The sequence below is a fragment of the Bombina bombina genome, chromosome 6, assembly GCF_027579735.1.
Source record: "Bombina bombina isolate aBomBom1 chromosome 6, aBomBom1.pri, whole genome shotgun sequence".
Classification (NCBI taxonomy): domain Eukaryota; kingdom Metazoa; phylum Chordata; class Amphibia; order Anura; family Bombinatoridae; genus Bombina; species Bombina bombina.
The window spans coordinates 260,678,172-260,700,665 of record NC_069504.1 but is presented as its reverse complement, the minus strand read 5'-3'; the positions used below and the strand labels follow the sequence as shown (position 1 = coordinate 260,700,665).

The 22,494-nt window shown below is 40.6% G+C and overlaps 1 protein-coding gene across 1 annotated transcript in view; it reads left to right on the top strand.

Moving 5' to 3' along the window:
* The window catches only part of FRS2 (fibroblast growth factor receptor substrate 2), a gene marked incomplete in the record, with an annotated part of 308,264 nt that overhangs the window by 103,485 nt on the left and 182,285 nt on the right, over positions 1-22,494 (top strand).

Here is a 22,494-nt window from a genome sequence, read left to right as displayed (position 1 = left end):
TCCAATACTATGTACTTTTAACATTTTTCTTTAATATTATTAAATTATTTAAAATATTTTGTTTTTAATCTTATCAGTTGACACCCTGGTGGTTTGAAATGTATTCATAGCTGGTTTTCAGTTAACTGCACATTTACAAAAAAAAATAAAAAAAAATCCTGGTTCAGATAAAACTTTCAGATTTGAGACTTTTTAATTACCTTTTTTATCAAATGTACTATTAGTATCCTTGGTTGAAAAACCATACCTAGGTAGGCTCAGGAACAGCAGTGCACTACTTGGCGCAATCTAGTGATTAGTGGCTAGTGTGACTACACACTTTCATGCTATTGATTCGCCAGACATGTTCACCTAGGTGCATTTCAATTTTAAATAGAAGCATGCTAGCAATCTACTTCTATTAGCAAAAATGCTTCTGGTAAAAGTTATTACGCTTTCTACAGCATATGCACATATGCTACAAGTGACTTGCGGATCACAATTCAGATACTGTCTGCTTAGAGAGCTGGCAGCGGTGTGTGTTGTCAGCAGAGATTTCATTTGTGTCATACAAGCCACTGCTGACTCTCTCAGGTGTTTTGTTTGAATTCTGTTGCACAGGGTATGGTATGCTGCTTAAAAACAGTAATAACTTTTACTATAAGCTTTTTTGCTAATAGAACTATATTGCATAAATGCCCATATTTAATATGTAAATGCACCCATGCACGTTTAAGTTTTTTGCCGTTTCTATCCCTTTAAAGGGACAGTCAAGACCAGAATTTTTGCTTTTTAAAAAGAAAGATAATCCCTTTATTGCCCATTCCCTAGTTTTGCATAACCAACACTGTTATAGAAATACATGTTTTACCTCTGATTACCTTGTATCTATGCTTCTGCAGACTGCCCCCTTATTTCAGTTTTTTTGACAGACTTGCATTTTAGCCAATCAGTGCTCACTCCAGGGTAACTTCACGTGCATGAGCTCAATGTTATCTATACGAAACACATGAACTAATGCCCTCTAGTAGTCAAAATGCATTCAGATTAGAGGCAGTCTTCAAGGTCTAAGAAATTAGCATATGAACCTCCTAGGTTTAGCTTTCAACTAAGAATACCAAGAGAACAAAGCAAAATTGGTGATAAAAGTAAATTGGAAAGTTGTTTAAAATTACATTCCCTATTTAAATCATGAAAGTTTTTTTTTTAACTTGACTGTCCCTTTAAGTTCTAATTTCCTACTAAATACAGGGAGAGTCCAGAGCTGCACAATTACTTTTGGGAATACAGAACCAGGCCACCAGGTGGAGGCAAAAACACCCCAGCTAAAGGCTTAAATACCTCCCCCACCTCCCTCATCCCCCATCGTCATTGGCAGAGAAGTGTCAGAAGATTACAGAGTAGTTCCTTATGGAGGGTAGTACTCTTCGAGATGGGACTGGAGTTTTACGTAGTCCTGTCAGCCTCTCAGTGAGAGCATGAATGAAAGTTCGGAGATGCAGGGAGAGTCTTTCTGCAAAACCATCCCGACTCATATTAACAGCTCCATAAGCAATCAGCGTTTCAGTGTCTGCTTTTCTGCACTCAAGTCCATGTCAGAAGCGCAGCTACAATCTGTCAAATTTGAAGGACCGTGTTGCTGTTCCACCACATATATCCACCGGTAAGATCGTTTCCATTTTTACATACTTGTAACGTTAGAAGACTGGGTCTCAGTGGGACTCTTAGCTTTATGGAATTCAAGAGTTAATATCTCTTGAACAGTGGGGTTTATAATCATGTTTATGTGATTTTTGACTGCTTATGTGTAAAGACGTATGGGGCTCATAGGCCTTTGTGGAACGTACAGGTTATTTTCGAGCTGCACAGTTTTATGGACTGGCGTGCTTTTCTTAGCGGGAGTTAATCCTGCATGTTGCACCATGTGATCGGGTGTGGTCACGATTTTTGTTTCCCATTTTCGTATTTCTGACCGTGCGACTGCGGAGAGGATACGTTTTTCTCTACCTGTCTAGGTCATTGGAGGTGGTGAGTTCCCCAGCCATTGAAGGTGTAGGGTGCCAGTTGTTTTTTTACCATAATCTACTTAGTCGAGTTATGGAGGATTCTGATATGTTAGAGGGGGTTTCCTCTGATTTTGATACCTGAGTATATTATGAGGAGGCCCGGGTAACCCAGCCCTCTCAATTAAGTTCTGTATGCCGCAATAGAGTGTTCTCAACTTTCCATGTTAAAACATTAGAGAATATATCAAGTTAGGAATCCGAAAAAGGATTTGGGGCTTTAAGCCCAGTGCTGGATTGCACACTAATGTTTTAAAATACTAAGTTAAAATTAAACATTTTATTAACAAAAATGCAACACACACAAAAAGGTATAAAAATACAGCTATAACTGCTGGGCTATTTTATGATATCCCAGAAGTCCGCTGCTGAATTAAAAAAGACTGCGAGAGCTATGAGAGACTGTGGGGTGTTGTCAGTGAATAGGAACAAACAGGCATGCAAGCATATCTAGATATGTGGCGCATACAATCAAAGGCGACCACCTTCCTGCGTACCGCTGAGATTTAACCCAGTCGGCCGATCATAGGGACTGTGTCCCTATTGCTAATCAGCACACAGTAAGATTAATTCAAGCTGGTATTTCACTCAATACTGAGTGTATCATATAATGTATACCGTATATTCAATATATTCAGCGTTTTTTCACTGTCGTTTATATAGTATATCCAAATTAGCTGGCTATTCAGTCTCCAACTAGTCGTCATAAAACAGGCAGACTGCCGAGTATAATTGTATCGTATTGTAACAAAGTATTGTTTTTCTACCGCTTGTTTACAATTCAAATACTATTGTTTCACACCACAATTGTGTCCCTCATAGCCCCGCCCACCGACGCGTTTCGTCACTTAAGCGTGTCTTCTTCAGGGTTTAGGGGTGGTCTCAGTCATCTTAGCTTGTTTTTATAGGCATATGTTGCCATGGTAGTCAATTTGATTGGCAGCAATGTTATACTGCCTGGCGTAAAAAAAAAGTGAAATTCCTACAGGTCCGCAGTGGGTGCTCATACTAATTAATAATAGTTTCATATATTTCATTTGGCCTCATCTTAAGTTGTATGTTTATCCCTGTTATATTACACAGAAATTTTGCGCATTATAGGAAATTCACTGTATTTGCAGAACATGTCATTCATATACAGGAAAGGCTCTATATCATATAGTGCGATTCTAGTGAATACAGTAACCTTTTGGCCATCCTTGGCGTGATGTAATGTTAGTGTACCATAAGATATACAGTGGATATAAAAAGTCTACACACCCCTGTTAAAATGTCAGGTTTCTGTGATGTAAAAAAATGAGACAAAGATAAATGATTTCAGAACTTTTTCCACCTTTAATGTGACCTATAAACCGTACAACTTGATTGAAAAACAAACTGAAACTTTTAGGTGGAGGGAACTAAAAATAGTAAGAAAAAAAATAATAATATGGTTGCATAAGTGTGCACTTATAACTGGGGATGTAGCTGTGTTTAGAATTGAGCAATCACATTCAAAATCATGTTAAATAGGAGTCAGTACACACCTGCCATCATTTAAAATGCCTCTGATTAACCCCAAATAAAGTTCAGCTGTTCTAGTAGGTCTTTCCTGACATTTTCTTAGTCGCAACCTACAGCAAAAGCCATGATTCGCAGAGAGCTTCCAAAGCATCAGAGGGATCTCATTGTTAAAAGGTATCAGTCCGGAGAACCGTACAAAATAATTTCCAAGGCATTAGATATACCATGGAACACAGTGAAGACAGTCATCATCAAGTGGAGAAAATATGGCGCAACAGTGATATTACCAAGAACTGGACGTCCCTCCAAAATTGATGAGAGAGAAGAAAACTTGTCTGGGAGGCTGCCAAGAGGCCTACAGCACAATGTAAGGAGCTGCAGGAATATCTGGCAAGTACTGGCTGTGTGGTGCATGTGACAACAATCGCCCGTATTCTTCATATGTTTGGGCTATGGGGTAGAGTGGTAAGACGGAAGCCTTTGCTTACGAAAAAAAAACATCCAAGCCCAGCTAAATTTTGCAAAAACACATCTGAAGTCTCCCAAAAGCATATCGCAAAAGGTGTTCTGGTTTGTTGAAACCAAGATTAAACTTTTTGGCCATAATTCCAAAAGATATGTTTGGCGCAAAAACAACACTGCATATAACCAAAAGAACACCATACCCACAGTGAAGCATTTTGGTGGCAGCATCATGCTTTGGGTATGTTTTTCTTCAGCTGGAACTGGGGCCTTAGTCAAGGTAGAGTGAATTATGAACAGTTCCAAATACCAGACAATATTGGCACAAAACCTTCAGGCTTCTGCTAGAAAGCTGAACGTGAAGAGGAACCTCATCTTTCAGCATGACAACGCCCCAAAGCATACATCAAAATCAACAAATGAATGGCTTCACCAGAAGAAGATTAAAGTTTTGGAATGGCCCAGTCAGAGCCCAGACCTGAATCCAATCCAAAATCTGTGGGGGTGATCTTAAGTGTGCTGTGCACAAGAGATGCCCTCACAATCTGACAGATTTGGAGTGTTTTTGCAAAGAAGAGTGGGCAAATCTTGCCAAGTCAAGAAGTGCCATGCTGAAAAACTCATACCCAAAAAGACTGTGCTGTAATAAAATCAAAGGGTGCTTCAACAAAGTATTAGTTTAAGGGTGTGCACACTTATGCAACCATATTATTTTAGTTTTTTATTTCTACTTCCCTCCACCTAAAAGATTTTAGTTTGTTTTGCAATTGAGTTGTACAGTTTATAGGTCACATTAAAGATGGAAAAAGTTCTGAAATGATTTATCTTTGTCTCATTTTTTTTTACATCACAGAAACATGACATTTTAACAGGGGTGTGTAGACTTTTTATATCCACTGTATATGTATTTACATTTGTAGATATTTATTTGCCTTTAGCATTTCATCAGCATGGTTTTTATGATTGTCAATGGAATTTTAAAAGATTTTATATATACATACATACATACATACCTACCTACCTACCTACCTACCTACCTACTCAGGGATATTTATTTATTGTACTTATTTTCCAATGTCATAGGGTGTACTTCTACAATATGTTTACTTTGGATCTTAGCATACTAGGGTGTTATCAGACAGATATTATGGGAATAAATATTAATCCCAAAAAACATTTATAAAATATCGCTTCATTTAGCCCATTTGGTGCAGCTGATTGCAACTCATGAATCCATCTACATTCCTTTTGCAACAGTATTTTGTTAGTCACCCCTTCTGCCTTTTAGTTTTAGCTGTTCAATTGCAAGAAACTTGATATCATATTTGGCATCTGTATGGAATGTATTCATATGTTGGACTACTGGCACTGATCTATTCCATTTAATATCACCTATATGTTCCAAAATTCTGGTTCTTAACTCCCTGGAGGTCTCTCCCACGTAGATAAAATTACATTTGCACATTGCAACATAAATGACCATGTTTGATCTACGATTCATAAATGTTTTTATCTCATACTTTTTATTAGTGTTGGGGTTTATAAAGCATTTTGTTGGAATTGTGTTTCTGCATGCTTTGCTGCGTCCACATTTGTAGAATCCTTTAGTTTCCCTTAGCCATGTTCTGGGTTTTGATATTGAAAAATGGCTATTAGTTAAAATATCTTTTAAATTTTGTGATCTTCTATTTGTAATTAGAGGATTCTCTGTTATTACCTCCCGTAAATCAGGATCATCTGTGAGTACATGCCAATATTTTTTTAAACTTTGGCGTATTTTCTGATTATTTTCATCAAAAGTGCCTATGACTCTTATGGTTAGTTCCTTTCCCTGAGGCTGTGTACAGCCTGTTGTATTATTTAGTAAAGATTTTCGATCTGAGGCTTTATCTTTGGTAGGCTTTCTTGAGACATTGGTTAGGATAACCGCTCTCTCTAAACCTTTTTCTCAATTCAAATCCCTCTCTCTCTCAAAGTCCTCATCTTTACTCCAGTTTCTCCTTGCCCTTAGGTATTGTCCTGTGGGTATACCCAATTTTTTATTTTTTGGGTGAAAGCTTTTCCGCTCAAGTAGGCTGTTGATGTGCTCTTTCTGTATAATTTAGTGTTAAAAACACCATCATTGTCTTTCATAATTAGTAAATCCAAGAAAGAAATACTTGTTTCATCGACTGTATGTGTATACTTCATACCATATACGTTTTTATTTAACCATTTCATGAAATCCAGAAAGCCATTTTTAGTGCCAGACCATAATATTAACACATCATCGATGTATCTTAAATATTAATCCATATTCTTCATATATGGAATCACATCCTGATTTAATATGCTCATTTGTTCTATTCAAACAAGAAATAGGTTGGCATATGTGGGGGCACAGCATGTGCCCATCACTGTTCCCCTTTTTTGAACATATATTTTGTTATCGAAAAGAATGTAATTATGTGTTAGTACAAATTTAAGTAAATCAATAATGAAATCATCTTTTAAACTCCCCTTTGGATTTTATCGTTTTTTGAAAGTGTTTTACAGCCTCAATTCCCAGGTCATGCATGATGTTAGAGTAAAGACTTTCTACATCAATGCTAGCCAGTAATACATTGTCATCCACTACCATTTTCTTTAAATGATTTAATACATCCTTAGTGTCCTGCACATATGATGTCATGGTGTGTACAAATTTCCTAATTTTTTTTTATCTAGGAAAATACTGACTTTTTCCGTGAGGCACCCATTGCCCGAAACAATGGGCCTACCTGGAGGGGTCTGTTAGATTTTTATGTACCTTGGGGAGACTACAGAATGTGGCTATTCTTGCCATTTTATTGATCATGTACTGATGTTCATCTTTAGTGATTAACCTTTCATTAAATCCCCAGTCTAGCATTGATGTTAATTCATCTGTAAATCTCTCTGTAGGGTCTGTTCTGATGATACAGTAGTTTTCACCATTATCAAGTATATCCTTACACATTTTTAAATACTTGTCATTTGTCAAGATTGCTGTGTTACCACCCTTGTCTGCATTTTTGAGTGTAATATCAGGATTATTTTTTAATTCAGTCAGTGCTGTTCTTTCTTTGTAGTTTAAAGGGACATAATACTCATATGCTAAATCACTTGAAACTGATGCAGTATAACTGTAAAAAGCTGACAGGAAAATATCACCTGAGCATCTCTATGTAAAAAAGGAAGATATTTTAACTCACAATCTCCTCAGCTCAGCAGAGTAAGTTCTGTGTAAAAAGTTATACTTCACCTACTCCCAGCTGCAGGTAAAAATAAAAAAAATGAAGAAATGAACAGCAGCCAATCAGCATCAGCAGTGCTGAGGTCATGAACTCTTACTGTGATCTCATGAGATTTGACTTAACTCTCATGAGATTTCATAGTAAGCTTCCTTTACCTGATTGGTGAAATAATATGAGAGTTCACGAGGCTCATCTCCTAAGCTGTCCTAGGACAGACACACTAAAATGCTGCTTAGAAATCCTTTACAATGGGAGGTGGCTACTGAGGAACTTTTGAGGTAAAATATCTTTCTTTTTTACATCGAGATGTTCAGGAGATATTTTCTAGTCAGCTTTTTACAGCTATGCTGCATCACTTTCAAGTGTTTAAACATTTGGGTATTATGGCCCTTTAACCCCTTAATGACCGAGGACGTGCAGGGTACGTCCTCAAAAAAAAAGGCAGTTAACGCCTGAGGACGTACCCTGCACGTCCTCGGTGTGGAAAGCAGCTGGAAGCGATCCTGATCGCTTCCAGCTGCTTTCCGGTTATTGCAGTGATGCCTCGATATGGAGGCATCCTGCAATAACATTACATGGCCATCCGATGCAGAGAGAGCCACTCTGTGGCCCTCTCTGCACCGGACATCGATGGCCGGTATCGTTGGTGGGTGGGAGCCGACTTGGGAGGCGGGTGGGCGGCCATCGGTGAGCTGTTTAAGGTGGAGGGGGGCGGGATCGGGGGCGGAGCCGACGGGGGGCGCGCGCGGGCGCGTGCACATGCACGGGGGGCGGCGGGCGGGCTCGTGCACAGGGCGGGAGCGGGTGGGAACCGCTATACTACAGAAAAGTTTAAATACATGTGTGGGGCAAAAGGGCACTAACATATAAATAAAATAATAAACAAAGTGATTTTGGAGTGGTGGAGGGTTGGTCTTGGATGGGGGGAGAAGCGACACTACAGAAAAAGGGATTTTTTCTAAAAAAAAAACAATTTTTTCTTAACTGGGTACTGGCAGACAGCTGCCAGTTCCCAAGATGGCGCCCATTAAGGCAGAGGGGGAGGGTTAGACAGCTGTTTGGTGGGAATCAGTGAGGTTGGGGGCTAAGGGAGAATCCTACACAGCAGCATATGTAAATATGCTAAAAAAAACACACTAAAAAGCCCAAATATACCTTTTATTTTAGTACTGGCAGAGTTTCTGCCAGTACTTAAGATGGCGGGGACAATTGTGGGGTGGGGGAGGGAAGAGAGCTGTTTGGGAGGGATCAGGGGGTCTGATGTTTCAGGTGGGAGGCTGAGCTCTACACTAAAGCTAAAATTAACCCTGCAAGCTCTCTACAAGCTACCTAATTAACCCCTTCACTGCTGGGCATAATTCACGTGTTGTGCGCAGTGGCATTTTGCGGCCTTCTAATTACCAAAAAGCAACACCAAAGCCATATATGTCTGCTATTTCTGAACAAAGGGGATCCCAGAGAAGCATTTACAACCATTTGTGCCATAATTGCACAAGCTGTTTGTAAATAATTTCAGTGAGAAACCTAAAGTTTGTGAAAAAGGGAACGTTTTTTTTTTTATTTGATCGCATTTGGCGGTGAAATGGTGGCATGAAATATACCAAAATGGGCCTAGATCAATACTTTGGGTTGTCTACTACACTACACTAAAGCTAAAATTAACCCTACAAGCTCCATACAAGCTCCCTAATTAACCCCTGCATTGCTGGGCATAATACACGTGTGGTGCGCAGCGGCATTTTGCGGCCTTCTAATTACCAAAAAGCAACGCCAAAGCCATATATGTCTGCTATTTCTGAACAAAGGGGATCCCAGAGAAGATTTTTCAACCATTTATGCCATAATTGCACAAGCTGTTTGTAAATAATTTCAGTGAGAAAGCAAAAGTTTGTGAAAAAATTTGTGAAAAATTGAACGATTTTTTGTATTTGATCGCATTTGGCGGTTAAATGGTGGCATGAAATATACCAAAATGGGCCTAGATCAATACTTTGGGATGTCTACTAAAAAAAAATATATACATGTCAATTGATATTCAGGGATTCCTGAAAGATATCAGTGTCCCAATGTAACTAGCGCTAATTTTGAAAAAAAAAATGGTTTGGAAATAGCAAAGTGCTACTTATATTTATGGCCCTATAACTTGCAAAAAAAGCAAAGAACAAGTAAACATTGGGTATTTCTAAACTCAGGACAAAATTTAGAAACTTTTTAGCATGGGTGTTTTTTGGTGGTTGTAGATGTGCAATAGATTTTGGGGGTCAAAGTTAGAAAAAGTGTGTTTTTTTTCAATTTTTTCCTCATATTTTATAATGTTTTTTATAGTAAGTTATAAGATATGATGAAAATAATGGTATCTTTAGAAAGTCCATTTAATGGTGAGAAAAACAGTATATAATATGTGTGGGTACAGTAAATGAGTAAGAGGAAAATTACAGCTAAACACAAACACCGCAGAAATGTAAAAATAGCCTTGGTCCCAAACGGACAGAAAATGGAAAAGTGCTGTGGTCATTAAGGGGTTAAGTTTATACCAGTTACATTTTTAGTGTCTAATATTTCAAGTTCAGTCGTTACTAACGCCACAAATTTGTCTGTCATTGGGTATTTTGATATATTCGGCATACATGTATTTTTATCTATTACCACACTTATCAACAGTGTCCATAGGGTTATTATTTTCATTTAATAATTCCAACAAAACCTGGACCATTTCATGATCCTCTGTTTCAATTCCTAAATTGTTCAATTGATTATGATTCATGTTTTTGTGGAATTTGTGTAATGCCAGTTTCCTGTCGAATAAATGTGTCTTTAACCCAATCAAACTTATTGTATCTAGCTGTCGGTATAAACGTTAATCCTTTTGCTAATAATGTGTGGTGGTCTTTTCTTAATGGAATGTTAGCTAAGTTTATTATTTGAAAATCTGCTTTATTTCTGTTTGCTGTATCCTCTGCCCCTGTATTGTTGCCTTGTTCTTGAATGAATCTTACTGTGTGTTGATTAGCAATAGGGACACAGTCCCTATAATCGGCCGACTGGGTTAAATCTCAGCTGTACGCAGGAAGGAGGTCACCTTTGAGCGCATAGGTTGATTTTATGCGCCACATATCTAGATATGCTTGCATGCCTGTTTGTTCCTATTCACTGACAACACTCCACAGTCTCTCATATCTCTCGCAGTCTTTTTTAATTCAGCAGCGGACTTCTGGAATATCATAAAATAGTGGATGTGAAATACCCCCTATTGCCCAGCAGTTATAGCTGTATTTTTATACCTTTTTGTGTGTGTTGCATATTTGTTAATAAAATGTTAAATTTTAACTTAGTTTTTTAAAACATTAGAGAACACTGAGCCATCCGCTTTCAGAGGATTCGGCATCCTGTGAAGTGCGTTCCCTAACATCTTTGGTTCCTACACAGGCGGTTGCCCCGCATACCATTACCCCTTCTCCTGAAGGAGGCCTTTTTCCACCAGAGGTTACTACACGGTTTCGCATGGCCATATCTCTGGCCTTAGCGCATTTGCATCTTCCTGCCGCGTGCAAACAAAGGCTTAATCCATGTACTCCTGCCCATGGTCCGGCATGTAAGAAGACTTTGGTATCCGATCAGTCTTCTGTGGAAGTGGTCTTCTCTGAGGCTTCAGAAGGGCTCCCTCTAGGGTTGGAGACCCCGGATACTCTGACAGAGGTGAATTTTGATTTTAAATTTAGAATGGCTCGTCTGTGTGTACTTCTGATAGAAGTTTTGGCGATGTTGGAGGATCCTAATTCTGATCCGTCAGCTGAATCTCAGTCTGCTGATTCAGATAGCGAGCTTGTTTAGACGACTGGAGGGATGGTGATCCTATTCCTTATCGTCTCTATATTGTTGTTCTTGTTTTTGTATCGGATTCCAAGTTCGGAGCTCTTGAGGAATTGTGTTGTATGGCGGACGGGACAGTTTCACTTCCCTTGGGCTATCTCTTGTATGCACTTGCCTATTTTCTTTTTTAATCCAGTTAGGATAAGTTTTTATTTTATTTTGGGAGCGTGAGATTTTGTCACTCTGGGATTCTGGTATTAGCGATTTTCATGTCGCGATTGATGGAAGCTTCCGGTTGAAGTTCTATATTGAAACAAAAAAGATAATAACAAAAACAAGAAGGTTGTCTCTGGTCGGGGTGACGTTCTCTCGATATGTCCGAGACTGTGTTTAAACTTCGGAGCTTATATGTTTTTTTCTTTTTATTATTCTGTTTTCTAGCCCTGCTAGAAATTTAGAATTTCTCCAACATAGGTGTGTCCGGTCCACGGCGTCATCCTTACTTGTGGGATATTCTCTTCCCCAACAGGAAATGGCAAAGAGCCCAGCAAAGCTGGTCACATGATCCCTCCTAGGCTCCGCCTTCCCCAGTCATTCTCTTTGCCGTTGTACAGGCAACATCTCCACGGAGATGGCTTAGAGTTTTTTAGTGTTTAACTGTAGTTTTTATTATTCAATCAAGAGTTTGTTATTTTAAAATAGTGCTGGTATGTACTATTTACTCTGAAACAGAAAAGAGATGAAGATTTCTGTTTGTAAGAGGAAAATGATTTTAGCAACCGTTACTAAAATCGATGGCTGTTTCCACACAGGACTGTTGAGAGGAATTAACTTCAGTTGGGGGAACAGTAAGCAGACTTTTGCTGCTTGAGGTATGACACATTCTAACAAGACGATGTAATGCTGGAAGCTGTCATTTTCCCTATGGGATCCGGTAAGCCATTTTTATTACAGAAAGAAAAAAAGGGCTTCACAAGGGCTTTTTAAGACTGTAGACATTTTCTGGGCTAAATCGATTTATATATAAACATATTTTATACTCCATAGCCTTGAGTAATTATTTTAATCTTGGGAATTATGTAAAATAACCGGCAGGCACTGTATTGGACACCTTATTCTCTAGGGGCTTTCCCTAATCATAGGCAGAGTCTCATTTTCGCGCCTCTATTGCGCACTTGTTTTTGAGAAGCATGACATGCAGATGCATGTGTGAGGAGCTCTGATACATAGAAAAGACTTTCTGAAGGCGTCATTTGGTATCGTATTCCCCTTTGGGCTTGGTTGGGTCTCAGCAAAGCAGATACCAGGGACTGTAAAGGGGTTAAATATAAAAACAGCTCCGGTTCCGTTATTTTAAGGGTTAAAGCTTCCAAATTTGGTGTGCAATACTTTTAAGGCTTTAAGACACTGTGGTGAAATTTTGGTGAATTTTGAACAATTCCTTCATACTTTTTCGCAATTGCAGTAATAAAGTGTGTTCAGTTTAAAATTTAAAGTGACAGTAACGGTTTATTTTAAAACGTTTTTTGTACTTTGTTATCAAGTTTTTGCCTGTTTAACATGTCTGAACTACCAGATAGACTGTGTTCTGAATGTGGGGAAGCCAAGGTTCCTTCTCATTTAAATAGATGTGATTTATGTGACACAAAATTTAGAGAAAATGATGCCCAAGATGATTCCTCAAGTGAGGGGAGTAAGCATGGTACTGCATCATCCCCCTCCTTCGTCTACACCAGTCTTGCCCACACAGGAGGCCCCTAGTACATCTAGCGCGCCAATACTCCTTACTATGCAACAATTAACGGCTGTAATGGATAATTCTATCAAAAACATTTTAGCCGAAATGCCCACTTATCAGCGAAAGCGCGACTGCTCTGTTTTAGAAAATACTGAAGAGCATGAGGACGCTGATGATATTGGTTCTGAAGGGCCCCTACACCAGTCTGAGGGGGCCAGGGAGGTTTTGTCTGAGGGAGAAATTTCAGATTCAGGGAAAATTTCTCAACAAGCTGAACCTGATGTGATTACATTTAAATTTAAATTGGAACATCTCCGCGCTCTGCTTAAGGAGGTGTTATCCACTCTGGATGAGTGTGAGAATTTGGTCATTCCAGAGAAACTATGTAAAATGGACAAGTTCCTAGAGGTCCCGGGGCCCCCGAATCTTTTCCTATACCCAAGCGGGTGGGGGACATTGTAAATAAAGAATGGGAAAGGCCCGGTATACCTTTCGTCCCTCCCCCCATATTTAAGAAATTGTTTCCTATGGTCGACCCCAGAAAGGACTTATGGCAGACAGTCCCCAAGGTCGAGGGGGCGGTTTCTACTCTAAACAAACGCACCACTATACCCATAGAAGATAGTTGTGCTTTCAAAGATCCTATGGATAAAAAATGAGAAGGTTTGCTTAAAAAGATGTTTGTTCAGCAAGGTTACCTTCTACAACCAATTTCTTGCATTGTTCCTGTCACTACAGCAGCGTGTTTCTGGTTCGATGAGCTAGAAAAGGCGCTCAATAATAATTCTTCTTCTTATGAGGAGATTATGGACAGAATTCATGCTCTCAAATTGGCTAATTCTTTCACCCTAGACGCCACTTTGCAATTGGCTAGGTTAGCGGCGAAAAATTCTGGTTTTGCTATTGTGGCGCGCAGAGCGCTTTGGTTAAAATCTTGGTCAGCGGATGCGTCTTCCAAGAACAAATTGCTTAACATTCCTTTCAAGGGGAAAACGCTGTTTGGCCCTGACTTGAAAGAGATTATCTCTGATATCACTGGGGGCAAGGGCCACGCCCTTCCTCAGGATAGGTCTTTCAAGGCCAAAAATAAACCTAATTTTCGTCCCTTTCGCAGAAACGGACCAGCCCCAAGTGCTACGTCCTCTAAGCAAGAGGGTAATACTTCTCAAGCCAAGCCAGCCTGGAGACCAATGCAAGGCTGGAACAAAGGAAAGCAGGCCAAGAAACCTGCCACTGCTACCAAGACAGCATGAGATGTTGGCCCCCGATCCGGGACCGGATCTGGTGGGGGGCAGACTCTCTCTCTTCGCTCAGGCAAGAGATGTTCTGGATCCTTGGGCACTAGAAATAGTCTCCCAAGGTTATCTTCTGGAATTCAAGGGGCTTCCCCCAAGGGGGAGGTTCCACAGGTCTCAATTGTCTTCAGACCACATAAAAAGACAGGCATTCTTACATTGTGTAGAAGACCTGTTAAAAATGGGAGTGATTCATCCTGTTCCTTTAGGAGAACAAGGGATGGGGTTCTACTCCAATCTGTTCGTAGTTCCCAAAAAAGAGGGAACATTCAGACCAATCTTAGATCTCAAGATCCTAAACAAGTTTCTCAAGGTTCCATCGTTCAAAATGGAAACCATTCGAACAATTCTTCCTTCCATCCAGGAAGGTCAATTCATGACCACGGTGGATTTAAAGGATGCGTATCTACATATTCCTATCCACAAGGAACATCATCGGTTCCTAAGGTTCGCATTCCTGGACAAGCATTACCAGTTTGTGGCACTTCCGTTCGGATTAGCCACTGCTCCAAGGATTTTCACAAAGGTACTAGGGTCCCTTCTAGCGGTGCTAAGACCAAGGGGCATTGCAGTAGTACCTTACTTGGACGACATTCTGATTCAAGCGTCGTCCCTTCCTCAAGCATAGGCTCACACGGACATTGTCCTGGCCTTTCTCAGATCTCACGGGTGGAAAGTGAACGTAGAAAAAAGTTCTCTATCTCCGTCAACAAGGGTTCCCTTCTTGGGAACAATAATAGATTCCTTAGAAATGAGGATTTTTCTGACAGAGGCCAGAAAATCAAAACTTCTAAACTCTTGTCAAATACTTCATTCTGTTCCTCTTCCTTCCATAGCGCAGTGCATGGAAGTAATAGGTTTGATGGTAGCGGCAATGGACATAGTTCCTTTTGCGCGAATTCATCTAAGACCATTACAACTGTGCATGCTCAGTCAGTGGAATGGGGACTATACAGACTTGTCTCCGACGATACAAGTAGATCAGAGGACCAGAGATTCACTCCGTTGGTGGCTGTCCCTGGACAACCTGTCACAGGGGATGAGCTTCCGCAGACCAGAGTGGGTCATTGTCACGACCGACGCCAGTCTGGTGTGCTGTGGCGCGGTCTTTGGACCCCTGAAAGCTCAGGGTCTTTGGTCTCGGGAAGAATCTCTTCTCCCGATAAATATTCTGGAACTGAGAGCGATATTCAATGCTCTCAAGGCTTGGCCTCAGCTAGCAAAGGCCAAGTTCATACGGTTTCAATCAGACAACATGACGACTGTTGCGTACATCAACCATCAGGGGGGAACAAGGAGTTCCCTGGCGATGGAAGAAGTGACCAAAATCATTCAATGGGCGGAGACTCACTCCTGCCACTTGTCTGCAATCCACATCCCAGGAGTGGAAAATTGGGAAGCGGATTTTCTGAGTCGTCAGACATTTCATCCGGGGGAGTGGGAACTCCATCCGGAAATCTTTGCCCAAATTACTCAATTGTGGGGCATTCCAGACATGGATCTGATGGCCTCTCGTCAGAACTTCAAGGTTCCTTGCTACGGGTCCAGATCCAGGGATCCCAAGGCGACTCTAGTAGATGCACTAGTAGCACCTTGGACCTTCAAACTAGCTTATGTATTCCCGCCGTTTCCTCTCATCCCCAGGCTGGTAGCCAGGATCAATCAGGAGAGGGCATCGGTGATCTTGATAGCTCCTGCGTGGCCACGCAGGACTTGGTATGCAGACCTGGTGAATATGTCATCGGTTCCACCATGGAAGCTACCTTTGAGACGAGACCTTCTTGTTCAAGGTCCGTTCGAACATCCGAATCTGGTCTCACTCCAACTGACTGCTTGGAGATTGAACGCTTGATCTTATCAAAGCGAGGGTTCTCAGATTCTGTCATTGATACTCTTGTTCAGGCCAGAAAGCCTGTAACTAGAAAAATTTACCACAAAATATGGAAAAAATATATCTGTTGGTGTGAATCTAAAGGATTCCCTTGGGACAAGGTAAAAATTCCTAAGATTCTATCCTTTCTTCAAGAAGGTTTGGAGAAAGGATTATCTGCAAGTTCCTTGAAGGGACAGATTTCTGCCTTGTCTGTGTTACTTCACAAAAAGCTGGCAGCTGTGCCAGATGTTCAAGCCTTTGTTCAGGCTCTGGTTAGAATCAAGCCTGTTTACAAACCTTTGACTCCTCCTTGGAGTCTCAATTTAGTTCTTTCAGTTCTTCAGGGGGTTCCGTTTGAACCCTTACATTCCGTTGATATTAAGTTATTATCTTGGAAAGTTTTGTTTTTGGTTGCAATTTCTTCTGCTAGAAGAGTTTCAGAATTATCTGCTCTGCAGTGTTCTCCTCCTTATCTGGTGTTCCATGCAGATAAGGTGGTTTTACGTACTAAACCTGGTTTTCTTCCGAAAGTTGTTTCTAACAAAAACATTAACCAGGAGATAGTCGTGCCTTCTTTGTGTCCGAATCCAGTTTCAAAGAAGGAACGTTTGTTGCACAATTTGGATGTTGTTCGTGCTCTAAAATTCTATTTAGATGCTACAAAGGATTTTAGACAAACATCTTCCTTGTTTGTTGTTTATTCTGGTAAAAGGAGAGGTCAAAAAGCAACTTCTACCTCTCTCTCTTTTTGGATTAAAAGCATCATCAGATTGGCTTATGAGACTGCCGGACGGCAGCCTCCTGAAAGAATCACAGCTCATTCCACTAGGGCTGTGGCTTCCACATGGGCCTTCAAGAACGAGGCTTCTGTTGATCAGATATGTAAGGCAGCGACTTGGTCTTCACTGCACACTTTTACTAAATTTTACAAGTTTGATACTTTTGCTTCTTCTGAGGCTATTTTTGGGAGAAAGGTTTTGCAAGCCGTGGTGCCTTCCATCTAGGTGACCTGATTTGCTCCCTCCCTTCATCCGTGTCCTAAAGCTTTGGTATTGGTTCCCACAAGTAAGGATGACGCCGTGGACCGGACACACCTATGTTGGAGAAAACAGAATTTATGTTTACCTGATAAATTACTTTCTCCAACGGTGTGTCCGGTCCACGGCCCGCCCTGGTTTTTTAATCAGGTCTGATAATTTATTTTCTTTAACTACAGTCACCACGGTATCATATGGTTTCTCCTATGCAAATATTCCTCCTTTACGTCGGTCGAATGACTGGGGAAGGCGGAGCCTAGGAGGGATCATGTAACCAGCTTTGCTGGGCTCTTTGCCATTTCCTGTTGGGGAAGAGAATATCCCACAAGTAAGGATGACGCCGTGGACCGGACACACCGTTGGAGAAAGTAATTTATCAGGTAAACATAAATTCTGTTTTTCTGTTTTATCCTTGAACAGATATGTCGTATCTTTCATATCGGGCTGGTCCTGGTTGGGTATAGTTATTTCTGTTCTTTTGCGGTTTGTACAGATATGTTGTATCCTGACTAACAGGCTGGCCTCTCTGCTTCTTAAGAGGTTGTTTTTTTGGTCCAGAGGAAGCCCTTCTATTCTGGATGTCAGGCTGGTCCTGGTTAAATCGCCTGATATTGGATTGTATGCGGTCCCGGTGGCCTACGAGTTATTACCCTGCTTTGCAAAGCTGTTGACTTGGAGTTTGAATTCTGTTGTGGCAGTTTTCTTTAGGAACTAGGTTTGCCTCTCTTGATGAAGGGAGGACGGGTGACTTTTTTTTGGAGTCTCTTTCTTGGTTCCTTTTCTCAGGGGTGTAATTTCCCCTCCTTTGTGCTCCATTGGGTTTCTCACTGTCTATTTAGTTTTCTATGCTCTCTATGTAGAGCTTATTCTTCTTTCTCTTGAGGGTTGATATACGATTCTCTCTTGCCTTAACAAGGGGATGGATAATTTATTTTCCTCATGTGAGGAAATCGGGTTTTCTGGGACCGTATTGTTTCAGTTACCTCGTTCTTATTCTAGATTTTCTGGGATCTAGTTTTTTTTTTTATACACAGTATCCTGTTTTTTTCTGGGTTCTGATTGCTCCTATTTTTGGCGATTTTGGTTTCTCCATCGCCTGCTAGGAGTTTTAAGAAATCTCTCTTGTCCTTTCCAGTTGGTTTTGGAATGGAGTCCCTGGGGTAGGCTCCAGGGTGGTTCTTAATTCTGTTTGCCTTTCAGACAGGACCTCTCCTAGGCCTTTTGAGTTAACATACTTTATGGGCTGCCCTGCTGTTTTACTTCAGTCCTTTGTTGGTACTGTGGGTGGATGATGTTAGCAGTCCGATTGTTGCTATCTGTCTCCAGATTTTCCGCACCGGTTGCCAGTATGAGGTATATCTTTCCATATTCTGGGGAACTTTCCTTTGGTCTTTGTGGGGCAGTTTGTCTTATCACTTCCATGGAAGTGGGAGAGTGTCTCCTGGGATTCCTTCTGTTTTCTCTTAGGAATCTTTGGTCACTCTTTCTACTCTGAGGACCTGGTCTTCTGAGTTTTTACCAGTTGGGTTCTTTCTGAAGTAGATCCTTTTCTAGCTCAGAGTTCGACGGGAGGTCAACAGACCCTCCTTTGATGTGCCTTTTTGATGGATCTGTACCTTGGTGGGATCCGAACTAGGTTCTCTTGGCGTTCGTGCCTATCCTAGTCTTGCCCTTAGGGGATAGTGGTCAAGGATTCTTTAATTGATCTCTGGATCTTTTTGGTGCTGGGGAAGTTTATTCTTCCTTATCCCCTTTGAGTATGTCTCCTCTTGTGGGCAGGGGTAGGCATCAGGGTACTTGATTGCTACCTTTTTTTTGTGCTACGACTCGTTTTCGTAGTTAGCCTTCTCCTTTAGGGGTGCTCCTTATTATGGAGTTAGACAGGGTCTTTGCTCTTGGTGTTTTGACATAACCAATCAGCCCATGTAGCCTAGTGGTTAGCTTTGTGGCTTTGCAACTCAAAGGTTGTTGGTTTTGAATCCAGCTGCTGGAGTTGGATGTCCATTTTTAAATCGTAACGGGTTTTTCGGAAAGGTGCGAGTTCTTTCCTCAGCTAGTAGGTGGTCCCTCATTTTACTCTTTGGGTTGTCGGCATTCCCCCCTGTTTTGGGGGGGGTTTTGGTTCTCTCTGATTTTATATTTCTTCTTGAGGTTCTCTCTGGTCCTTGCAAGCTGTCCTGGAGAAAGGGTTCTTGGCCGGTTCTTGTTAGGGAGGTTAGTTCTTAGCCTGAGGATTAGCCTGGCTGTCTAACGGTTGTGCGGTTAAGGGTGGGCTTATTTGTCGCTTCTGCCCGGATATGTGGGCTCCTAAGCAGATGTAGATGTTTGGTTCTGTTCTATTCCTGAGGTCATGAACCCTTGGCGTTTATTTCCTTTTGCTACAACGCGGCCGGCGGTCTGGCAGTTGCGTTAAAATTTTGTCCTTTAGGACTTTAGACTTTTTGTCTAGAATGCATTGGTTCTTTGTATTGACGCAGCAGTTGGTCCTTGAATTGTCTATTCATTGACCTGTTCCATTCTGGAATATCTCTCCAGGTCCTAGTATCTTTTGCAGTCGTGTAATCCGCCTTCTTGGGTGTACTTTTTAAGGAGACTTTCTCCAACATTGGTGTGTCCGGTCCACGGCGTCATCCTTACTTGTGGGATATTCTCTTCCCCAACAGGAAATGGCAAAGAGTCCCAGCAAAGCTGGCCATATAGTCCCTCCTAGGCTCCGCCCACCCCAGTCATTCTCTTTGCCGTTGCACAGGCAACATCTCCACGGAGATGGTTAAGAGTTTTTTGGTGTTTTAATGTAGTTTTTATTCTTCTATCAAGTGTTTGTTATTTTAAAATAGTGCTGGTATGTACTATTTACTCTGAAACAGAAAAGGATGAAGATTTCTGTTTGTAAGAGGAAGATGATTTTAGCAGACAGTAACTAAAATCGATTGCTGTTTCCACACAGGACTGTTGAGATGAAGTAACTTCAGTTGGGGGAAACAGTTAGCAGACTTTTCTGCTTAAGGTATGACTAGCCATATTTCTAACAAGACTGAGTAATGCTGGAAGGCTGTCATTTCCCCTCTTGGGGACCGGTAAGCCATTTTCTTAGTCAAACAATATAAGAATAAAGGGCTTAAAAAGGGCTAAAAAACTGGTAGACATTTTTATGGGCTAATTCGATTACTTTATTGGGGCATATTATTCAGATTCTAGCTAACAATTGGCATTATAATCTTGGGGAACGTTTAAAAAACGGCAGGCACTGTGTTGGACACCTTTTTTAGTCAGGGGGCCTTTCTAGTTATGGACTGAGCCTCATTTTCGCGCCATTACTGCGCAGTTGTTTTTGGAGAGCAGGGCATGCAGATGCATGTGTGAGGATCTAAGAATCACTAAAAAAGCTTCTAGAAGGCGTCATTGGTATCGTATTCCCCTCTGGGCTTGGTTGGGTCTCAGCAAAGACTATAGCTGGGACTGTATAGGGGTTAAATTTAAAAACGGCTCCGGTTCCGTTATTTTAAGGGTTAAAGCTCTGAAATTTGGTGTGCAATACTTTTAATGCTTTAAGACACTGTGGTGAAATTTTGGTAATTTTTGAACAATTCCTTCATACTTTTTCACATATTAAGTAATAAAGTGTTTCAGTTTGAAATTTAAAGAGACAGTAACGGTTTTATTTTAAAACGTTTTTTGTGCTTTGTTGACAAGTTTAAGCCTGTTTAACATGTCTGTACCTTCAGATAAGCTATGTTCTATATGTATGAAAGCCAATGTGTCTCCCCATTTAAATTTATGTGATAATTGTGCCATAGCGTCCAAACAAAGTAAGGACAGTAATGCCACAGATAATGATATTGCCCAAGATGATTCCTCAAATGAGGGGAGTAAACATGATACTACATCATCCCCTACTGTGTCTACACCAGTTTTGCCCACACAGGAGGCCCCTAGTACATCTAGTGCGCCAATACTTATTACCATGCAACAATTAACAGCTGTAATGGATAACTCTATAGCAAATCTTTTATCCAAAATGCCTATTTATCAGAGAAAGCGCGATTGCTCTGTTTTAAACACTGAAGAGCAAGAGGGCGCTGATGATAATTGTTCTGATATACCCTCACACCAATCTCAAGGGGCCATGAGGGAGGTTTTGTCTGATGGAGAAATCTCAGATTCAGAAAAAAATTCTCATCAAGCTGAACCTGATGTTGTGACTTTTAAATTTAAATTAGAACATCTCAGCGCACTGCTTAAGGAGGTGTTATCTACTCTGGATGATTGTGACAATTTGGTCATTCCAGAGAAATTATGTAAGATGGACAAGTTCCTAGAGGTTCCGGTGCCCCCCGACGCTCTTCCTATACCCAAGCGGGTGGCGGACATAATAAATAAAGAGTGGGAAAAGCCCGGCATACCTTTTGTTCCCCCCCCTATATTTAAGAAATTATTTCCTATAGTCAACCCCAGAAAGGACTTATGGCAGACAGTCCCCAAGGTCGAGGGGGCGGTTTCTACTCTAAACAAACGCACTACTATTCCTATCGAAGATAGTTGTGCTTTTAAAGATCCTATGGATAAAAAATTAGAAGGTTTGCTTTAAAAGATTTTTGTACAGCAAGGTTACCTTCTACAACCAATTTCATGCATTGTTCCTGTCACTACGGCAGTGTGTTTCTGGTTCGAGGAACTAGAAAAGTCGCTCAGTAGAGAAACTCCATATGAGGAGGTTATGGACAGAGTTCACGCACTTAAATTGGCTAACTCTTTAATTTTTTTTTTTTTTTTTTTAAATATTTATTAACCAATTCGACATGCAATTCCATTGCCATAACTGAATAAATAATACAAAGAAAAAAGCATCAGAGCCATCAACATAGTTATTCACAATGTCACAACATTTTGTCATCACAATATTATACAAAACTTTACATAATGCCTGTTGACATACTTAGCAATTTCAGTACATACTTCTATACAGACATTGATTGGTAATGACACCTTATTAGCGTATCGGATTGGAGATTTTCCATATATCGTAAAAGAACAAAAAAACAAAACAACAACAGAGCTAAACCAATACAAACCAAAATAAGACAAATAAACAAAACGAAAAAAAAAAAAAAAAAGATAAGAAAGAGATAAGAAAAGTAACACACTTCTCTCCTTCAGTTCTCCCGGCCCCCACCCCTTCAATATCCCCGACCCATCCCCTATAGCTAGTTATCCGGGGTATTCATTATTTATTATAGCCTGTTCCATATTGATTGTACCCCTAAAAGGCGCAATTATCTGCTTCTGCATATTTTCTGGCAAACTCTTAATTATACTTTTCCACTTGAAAAAACATAATTTATGCTTACCTGATAAATTCCTTTCTTCTGTTGTGTGATCAGTCCACGGGTCATCATTACTTCTGGGATATTATCTGCTCCCCTACAGGAAGTGCAAGAGGATTCACCCAGCAGAGTTGCTATATAGCTCCTCCCCTCTAC